Raw genomic sequence first — 9,127 nt, 5'->3', positions numbered from 1 at the left:
GACCGAGCAGGACGATCGCTCGGTCGCTACGTAGCGACCGAGCAGGACGAGTGCTCGGTCGCTACGTATAGCGACCGAGCTTTGGCTCGAGCTCGGTCGCTACGTAGCGACCGAGCGGGACGATCGCTTGGTCGCTACGAGCGACCGAGCTTCGGCTTGAGCTCGGTCGCTACATAGCGAATGAGCGGGACGAGCCCTGCGACCGAGCTGGACGAGTGCTCGGTCGCTTCGTAGCGACCGAGCTTTGACTCGGACTTGGTTGCTACGCAGCGACCGGACAGCGTGTATGCGTGGTAATTACGCAACGGTCGAGCTTGGTTAGTTTGGTTTGAATCTTCAAGGATACTTCTTCGTAAAAACTTCGTGTTTGGTTATATTTTACGAAAGTTACATCATCCTTTTTACTATGTCTTTCGGAAATACGATCTCCGAGGATTTTCGGGTGGTAATTCCGTCGTAACCGTTTTTGACCCCAACAAGCTCGATCTAATCAACGAACGACGGGACCAAGCCCTTTAACGAATCAAAAAAATATCAACAGGTGGTTGCAAAGTACTACAACACTAACGTACGCAGACGCAAATTCAAAGAAAGAGACTTAGTCTTACGAATTTTTTTCCAAAACACCGCCGAGCGGAATGCCGGAAAACTCGGAACTAACTGGGAAGGACCTTACAAAATCATAAAAGTAGTTCGACCAGGCGTGTACGAAATCGCAAATATGCAGGACATCAAAATTCCAAGATCTTGGAACGCGATGCACCTCAAGAAATACTACCACTAAGAAACACTTCGCACAGAACTACGAGACGGCTTGATCCCTGAAAAAGGGTACGTAGGCAATTCGTCATACGACGAGCTCAGCTGTCCCCCCTCATTAAATAAGGGGGAGAGAAGGTACGCATACGTATACTCGTATAGTTCGAAGGTTGAAGTTTTACTCCCAGACTATATTTTTGAAAATTCTTTTTAAATACGGCGGAAAACATCCCATAATCCGAATGTCATCAGAACACTCCACCAAAAAATGACGGAAAACTTCAACCTTCGGCAAAGCGAGACGTTGCTAATGCCCGAAGGACTCTTTTTCGTCAAGAACTTCCCGAAAGGGAACGCTCACTTTAAAAACAGTCCGTTCACGACTATAAAACGGACATCCCTTGTTAACACGTATCCTTTGCGAAGAAGCTAGAACGATAATATCTACCGATAAGTTTGTTGCTGATCACAACAAACTCTCGACGTCCTAAACAGACTAAGCTGTCTCATAGAGATAGCTCTCGTACCTCCGACATAAGGGTAATAGCGCTATACAAAAAATTCAAAATTATTGGGCAGCACTTTCGGGAGACTTAAAAATTGTCCTCGAAGAGATCCTCGATTCCTACAATACAAGTCACGTAAGCCGAGATCATATCACAGACTTTAAAGCGGGACAGAATCAGGTCGTAAACGATTTGGGAAACGTAAGTCGAAGTAGTTATTGCACTCCCTTAAGCCGTGATTAGACCTAGGACTTACCCTAAACCCAGCACACTGGTCTCTAACATCTCTAGGCATAGTATCAAACACCCTGATACGAGATTCCAAAATTTGTCTCTTGGCTAGTATTCGTGCATCTTCAGAAATTCCGCGAGTCTTCGCACTGCGGGAAACTCCCGAAACAGATCACAAATATAGCAGCACACCTAGAGTTAGCCTACGAGATGACAACTCGTAGTCTTCCCTCTACACCCATATAAATACTCCATAAGATCTTAAAAATGCAAAAAACAAAGTTTCATTTAAAAGTCGCAGAAGCGACGGGCATTCAAAGCCACAAGCGGCCAGTCCCGAGATAAAAACCCGGCCATACTCGGCCGGAACAAAAACATAAAAACAAAATTCTCATTCAAGACTATAAACTCAAACATCCTCCGCACGCGGAGCTTCACCTTCGCCAATCACCCCTTCTGGGTCCAGAGCCATGCTCCCTCATGCGTCCTCAGCTACGGGATCCTGAACCACAGGCTCACAGAGCAGGACGGAAGAACGCACTCAAATTTCAGGCCCGCAAGAATCAGGTCAAAGTCTCCTTCCACATCCACCGGCTCTGCTGTACGCACGGGAAGCGCAGCCTCCTCAGCTCGCGGAGACTGAGGCGCTTCACCGACCTCGTTCGCCCTCCCTTGACTCCCACCAAGGCCAAATCCCAAACATGAACTGCCGCCAAGGAGTCAAGGGAATCGGCAAATCCTCGACAAGCGGATCTGGAACTCAGCGCGCACGGCCTCCTTGGCCTCTCCAATCGCGCAAACCATCGATCCCTCTCCACTCTTAACCTTGCGCTTTAGCCGACGCAACTCCGAAGATTTGGATGTCTTTGCCTCTTTCGCCTTAAGCAAGGAGCTTGCGGTCTTCCCAAGATCTCGTTCAAGCTCGCCAATCCTAGACTCGAACCGAGCCTCTTCGAGGGAATGAGCGTCCTCGACGACCTTCAACTTCCCTTGGAGCTGCGAGGACTTCTTGATGCGCCTCAGTCCATGGATCGTTACATGGAACCAAACCAGAATGGAGATCAGACCATTTAGGACAGCTCAGCTGAGGTTCGCCTTCCTAGCCGTACCGCCCAGGCCGATTGAGCCGTGTACCGCCTCGACCCGCTTACATCCGGAATGAAGCTTTGACCAAGTCCACGACCTGAAGACCGATCTGACCGAACCAGTACGCGTCCTTTCCAACCATCTCGACAAGCCAAAGTTAACAGCCGAGCCATACTTGACTTGGATCATGCCAGACTTGACATGGATCATGCCAGACTTGATGTGGGTCATGCCAGACTTGACTTGGATCATGCCAGACTTGACTGAGATCATGAGGTTTCCCAAAATGATTGAGACTTCTCTCTCTTGGTCCATTTGGCACGAACCGACTGTTCCAATGATTGAGCAAATGGACTAACCCTCATGTCCGACTCCCTCTTGCACTTCTATCATTCAGATTTCTCTAAAGCACGAATTATCCAACTATCTGAAGACTTAGGCCACATCAGTACACTGCTTGATCAGCCACGGACTGTCCAGACCATCCCGCGTTCGTCCAGCTCCTTACCGCGGCGACTTCAACTTGATCGAATGAATCTAGACATCAGCCGAAGAGTCACAGCCGAAGAAGCTGAAGAGTTTCTTGACTGACCTTCCACATTCTCAGTCAATTTTGTTATTTCCTAAGTGTTTTTATTAATGTCTTTCATTTACCACAAGTACTATAAATATGTAAACTCTTCTTCATGATCAAAAAGATCGATTTTCCCTTAAAGTTTATGAGTTTATCTCTTTGTTCTTTGCTTAGAACAGTTCTTTTTTCTTGTCGAGTGATTCTCCAAGTAAACATATCTTCCCTTGTTGGTCTTGACGTAACATTCCAAACCACAATCGAAGCCGGTAGTATCATAAGGTCCATCAGATCTCCCTACTTTTGCGAGTTCATATCCAAAATCCTGTTGAGTGATCCTTGTCCGAATCTAGGACATATCAAAGTGGTATCAGAGCCACTCAACCGGTATCATTTTTCCATCTTCTAAATCGTTTCATCTTCTCATCTTCCATTTTCTAAATCTGTTCATCTTCTTCTATCTATCTCAAATTCCGGCCATCTCTTTACCGGCCACTAGATCTATATAAAAAAAAAATCAAAAAAGTTTGATTAGTAGCGAGGTGGTGGATGAGAAATCCTACTGGCTGAAGAGAAATCCAGCCTTAGAGTGGTTAATACGGATTTCAAAACCCAAAAAGTTCTTATCTTTCTATCTAAATACCCCCGTTTGCTTGGAGATCCTAACTTGTTACTAGTCTTGTTCTCTTAGAACTTTGAGAGACAACTTATTGAGTGACCATCCAAATTCCGAGAGAAACACTAAGAGTGGGCGAGATCAAACACCTGAGTGAGTGAGGAATTTTGTTGTTTAAACTAATCTCTTGTGTTAAGCTTTTCAGGAACTATGGAGAGTGAAGAAGATAGGAACCAAACCGGGAATTCTTATGCTGGTTTATCTAACTTGCAGATGAGAGCTCTCAATGATTCCATGACTAACCTTATGAATGCAGGTTTGGAACAGATCCATCTCAGACTTGATGAGATCCAAGGTAGCCAACCGGCCAGATCTAGAACCAGGCGAGATCGCCCACGGAGAAACAACCGGCCGAATGAAGAAGTCGGAGAGGATGAGAACCAAGTCGATCGTTCCATCAACCGCCCAAGGAGAGGAACCCAAAACCGTGACCAAGGTGATGTTAATCCTTTTGCTAGAACTGATCAAACTAATGAGGGATTAGGAGGAGTGAAACATAAGATCCCAACTTTTGATGGTAAAAACGACCCAGATGCTCTTCTTGAATGGGAAAGAAAAATTGAACTTGTTTTTGATTGTCAAAACTTCCCTGAAATGAAAAAGGTCAGATTGGCCGCAGCTGAGTTTGTTGGCTATGCTATTAACAGGTATGATCAAGTTGTGACTCACAGGAGAAGGAATGGCGGACCACCAATCTCTACTTGGGACGAGCTCTTGGCCATGATGAGGAGACGTTTTGTTCCTGAACATTATCGCTGGGAACTTCACCGAAGGCTCAGAAGGCTTCTTCAAGGAACCAAATCCGTGGAGGACTATCCCCAAGAGATGGAGGTCTTGATGTTAAAGGCGGATGTGGACGAGCCCCTAGACGCCACTATGGCCAGATTTCTGTCCGGTCTCAACCGAGACATTCAAGATCGAATGGAGCTTCAAGAGTATACAAGTATGGAGCAAATGCTACACAAGGCTATTTTGATCGAGCAACAAGCCAAAAGAAAGGGCTACTCTAAACCGGCCTTTGCTCCAAAGCCTAGCTATCAAGACAAAGGTAAGTCTCCAATCACAACAAATACTGATGTTAAGACTAACACCCCGGTTCATGTTGACAAAGGTAAAGCAGTTGAGACTAACAATAGGGCAAGAGACATCCGGTGCTATAGATGTAAAGGCCTTGGCCACTATGCCAGCAAGTGTCCGAACCAGAAAGTGATGATCCTCAGGGAGAATGGCGAGGTTGAGTCAGAGGATGATCAGGACGATCTAGAGGACAAGGGCGACCACGGTTCTATCTTTGATGAGGAAGGAGAGTCCTTCGACTACCCACACAAAGGGCCAATTCTAGTTGCCAGGAGAGCCACAGACGAAAGACTTGTTCCGATCTTTGAAGAACATTCAGACCTTGATCTAGACTTGGCCTTTGATGAGACACTTGAGCCGATCTATGATGATGAGGATGGATATCTCGACTACCCAGCTTACGGTCCACTTCTTGTTACCAGAAGAACATTGAGTGTTCAACCCAAAACCAATGAACGAGAACAAAGGGAGAATCTTTTTCATTCTCGATGCTTAGTTTCAGAAAAATTTTGTTCTTTGATTATTGATGGTGGTAGTTGCACTAATGTTGCTAGTGAGTCTCTTGTCAGAAAGTTAGGACTCGTGACCAAACCACTTCCTCGACCTTTCAGATTGGAGTGGTTGAACGACACAGGAGAACAGTACGTCCGGGAACAGGTCGCGGTCCCTCTCACTATTGTACGATATGAGGACGAGGTCCTTTGCAACGTTCTTCCCATGGACGCATGCCATATTCTGTTAGGACGACCATGGCAGTTTGACAAAAAAACTATACATGACGGATACACCAACCGCCACTCCTTTAATTATAAGGGAAAGAAGATCACCTTGGTTCCCCTCTCACCGGCCGATGTCCATCAAGATCAGCTCCAGCTGAAGAAGAGCCGAGACAAAGAGCCAAAGCCATCCGAACCTGAGGAATCTCCTAGGAACTCTAACTTCTTTATCAAAGGAAGCCAGGTAAAGAATTCCTTAATTTCAGAACAGCCGTTTCTTTTGCTCGTTTATAAAGAAACTCTAATGGCTTCCTCCTCTAACATTGCACCGGAAATTCGGAGTGATCTTACAGATGTGTTGCAGGAATACTCTGATGTGTTTCCAGGAATCCTAAGGGATTGCCACCAGTCTGAGGCATTGAACATCATATTGATTTCGTTCCAGGTGCGTCTCTTCCAAACCGGCCAGCTTACCGAACCAATCCAGTGGAGACGAAGGAACTTCAAAGACAGATTCGGAGCTTCTTGAGAAGGGATACATCAGGGAAAGCCTCAGCCCTTGTGTCGTTCCTATTCTCCTTGTGCCCAAAAAGGACGGTTCTTGGCGCATGTGCGTGGACTGCCGAGCCATCAACAACATAATGGTAAAGTATAGGCATCCAATCCCTAGGCTTGATGACATGCTTGATGAGTTTCATAGTTCCTCTGTGTTTTTTAAAATTGATTTGAAAAGTGGTTATCACCAAATCCGCATGAAGGAAGGTGATGAATGGAAAACTGCATTCAAAACTAAACTAGGATTGTATGAATGGCTTGTCATGCCATTTGGCCTTACCAATGCACCTAGTACATTCATGCGTTTGATGAATCATATCTTGCGGTCCTTTATTGGTCATTTTGTTGTTGTCTACTTTGATGACATTCTCATTTACAGCAAGAATCTTGATGATCATAAATTGCATTTGAAATATGTTCTTGAAGTTCTTAGAAAAGAACGTTTGTTTGCTAATCTTGGTAAGTGTTCGTTTGGGACAGATCACGTGGTCTTCTTAGGCTTTATTGTAGGTGCAGATGGACTCAGAGTGGACGAGGAAAAGATCAAGGCCATTCGAGACTGGCCTAGTCGAGGTGAGAAGCTTTCACTGCCTGGCCGGGTTCTATCGAAGGTTCGTCCAGAACTTCAGCTCTATAGCTACCCCTCTTACCCAAGTAATCAAGAAAAACGTTGGGTTCAAGTGGGAACAAGCCCAGGAAGAGGCGTTCCAGATCCTCAAAGGAAAGTTGACTCAAGCCCCATTACTTGTTCTTCCTGATTTCTCTAAACTTTCGAAATCAAATGTGATGCCTTGGGTGTAGGTATTGGTGCTGTTTTGATACAGGATATGAAACCTATTGCTTATTTCAGTGAGAAGGTTGGAGGAGCTACTCTCAAATATCCCACCTATGACCAAGAACTGTATGCTTTGGTCTGAGCCCTTCAGACGTGGCAGCACTACCTTTGGCCTAAGGAGTTCGTCATTCATACGGATCACCAGCCTCTGAAACATCATAAGGGCCAGCAGAAGTTGAACAAAAGGCATGCCCGTTGGGTCGAGTTCATTGAGACCTTCCCTTATGTAATCAAGTACAAGCAAGGTAAGGAAAACGTGGTGACTGGTGCCTTGTCCAAAAGGTATGTTCTTCTGTCCACTCTTGAGACCAAGTTGCTTGGGTTTGAGTTTATCAAAGACTTGTATGAAACTGATCCAGACTTCAAGGAAGTTTTCAGAAAATGTTCCAAGGTTGCCTATGGGAAGTATTACCAAATTTCTGATTTCTTATTCTTTGATAACCATCTTTGTGTTCCCCAATGTTCTTTGAGGGAGTTGTTTGTCAGGGAATCTCATGGAGGAGGCTTGATGGGACATTTCAGAATCTAGAAAACCTACAAGGTGGTTTATGATCACTTCTATTGGCCGAGTCTGATGAAAGATGTGGAGAGGATATGCAACCGAAGTGTGGTGTGCAAGAAGGCCAAGTCCAAAGTGAAAAAACCAAGGTTTGTACTCAGCTTTACCCATTCCATCTCATCCTTGGGTAGATATCTCTGTGGATTTCGTGCTTGGCTTACCTAAGACTAAGGTCGGACGAGACTCTATCTTTGTGGTAGTTGATAGGTATTCAAAAATGGCTCATTTCATACCTTGTCATTAAAATTAATGATACTGTGCATGTTGCTGAACTATTTGATACCACTCAAATTACCCTAAGGAGTAAATTACTCTCTCAAATAAGAGGTTCAATTGTAGTACTTAGGGATCGAATCCACAAGGGGCTATAGGGAACCTATTAAATCTAGTAAACTATTAATTTTAAGTGTTTGTTGTTTTATTGTTTAAATGTAAATAGCAATCCTAATTGAGCAAGTCTATTGCTCGACTAACAAGATGATTGGGGTGTAACTTATTGAAAAGGTATTAGATGCAGGGTTTCTATTCAGGTGTTAAAAATTATAATCCAATAGATGCCTATCAATTGCATGCATGATATATTAGAGCTCAACACCTTGAACACAGTGATTAGTGTTGGGGTCAAAATCGGTCACGACGGAATCGAAGTCCGAAAGTCCTCAGAAAAACCGAATCTCGGCCAAAACTTCAAAAGCCGAGAAAACGAATAGCCGAAATGGATCGCCCGGCGAGCTCGACCATGACACGAGCCAGCTCGCCCGGTGAGCACGACCGTGTTGCCGGTCGACTCGCCGGCGAGCTCGGCCGCGACACGAGCCAGCTCTCCCGGGGAGCACGACCGTGTCGCCGGTCGACTCGCCGGTGAGCTCGGCCGCGACACGAGCCAGCTCGCCCGGCGAGCACGACCGTGTTGCCGGTCGACTCGCCGGTGAGCTCGGCCGTGACACGAGCCAGCTCGCCCGGAGAGCACGACCGTGTTGCCAGTCGGCTAGCCGGCGAGCTCGACCGTGGCATGGATCAGCTCGCCCAGCGAGCGCGGCCAATTCTCCATGGACCATTCCGAACCCGGTCCCATCCCATAACCATGCATCTTTGTCCAAAGTTTCCGTAACTCAGTCTTCGGGTCCGTGGATACGACACCAATGTTCCGTCTAAAAAACATCGTCGAAAGTATTCGGGAAGTTGGGAAGGTTATGTCTCTCGAATGTTTCCTATTCTTCGTAGTAGATCAGGTTACGGTTAACTTAACACCAACTGCGTCGGCTATGCGAAGAAACAGGGTTCCGTTGGAAGAACCATGCCTATACCAACGGCTACTTCGCAAGTAAAATCGTAAAAACGCTTAAGTCTCGATACAGCCCAAAGAGGGTCCAAATTGCGGACAACGGCCCATTTATGGTCCAAAAATACTTGAGCCTAAAGACTGGTATGACGGTTTATCTCATACATAGGAAGAGATAAATGTCAAATTTCCGAAGATAATCACAAAGAAAAAGGAAATATGGAAAAGCCCGCTTTGCGACAAATCCAGCCCAAGAAGAGGTAAACCGGCCTAA

The 9,127-nt window shown here is 45.8% G+C and overlaps 1 pseudogene; it reads left to right on the top strand.

The window, feature by feature from the left end:
* Positions 1-3,979: 3,979 nt before the first annotated feature.
* On the top strand, positions 3,980-7,541 carry LOC106302523 (annotated as a pseudogene).
* The last annotated feature ends 1,586 nt before the right edge of the window (positions 7,542-9,127 follow it).

Source organism: Brassica oleracea, chromosome C7 (assembly GCF_000695525.1).
Source record: "Brassica oleracea var. oleracea cultivar TO1000 chromosome C7, BOL, whole genome shotgun sequence".
NCBI lineage: Eukaryota > Viridiplantae > Streptophyta > Magnoliopsida > Brassicales > Brassicaceae > Brassica > Brassica oleracea.
The sequence above is the reverse complement of the archived record's forward strand: the minus strand, read 5'-3'. Positions and strand labels throughout refer to the sequence as shown.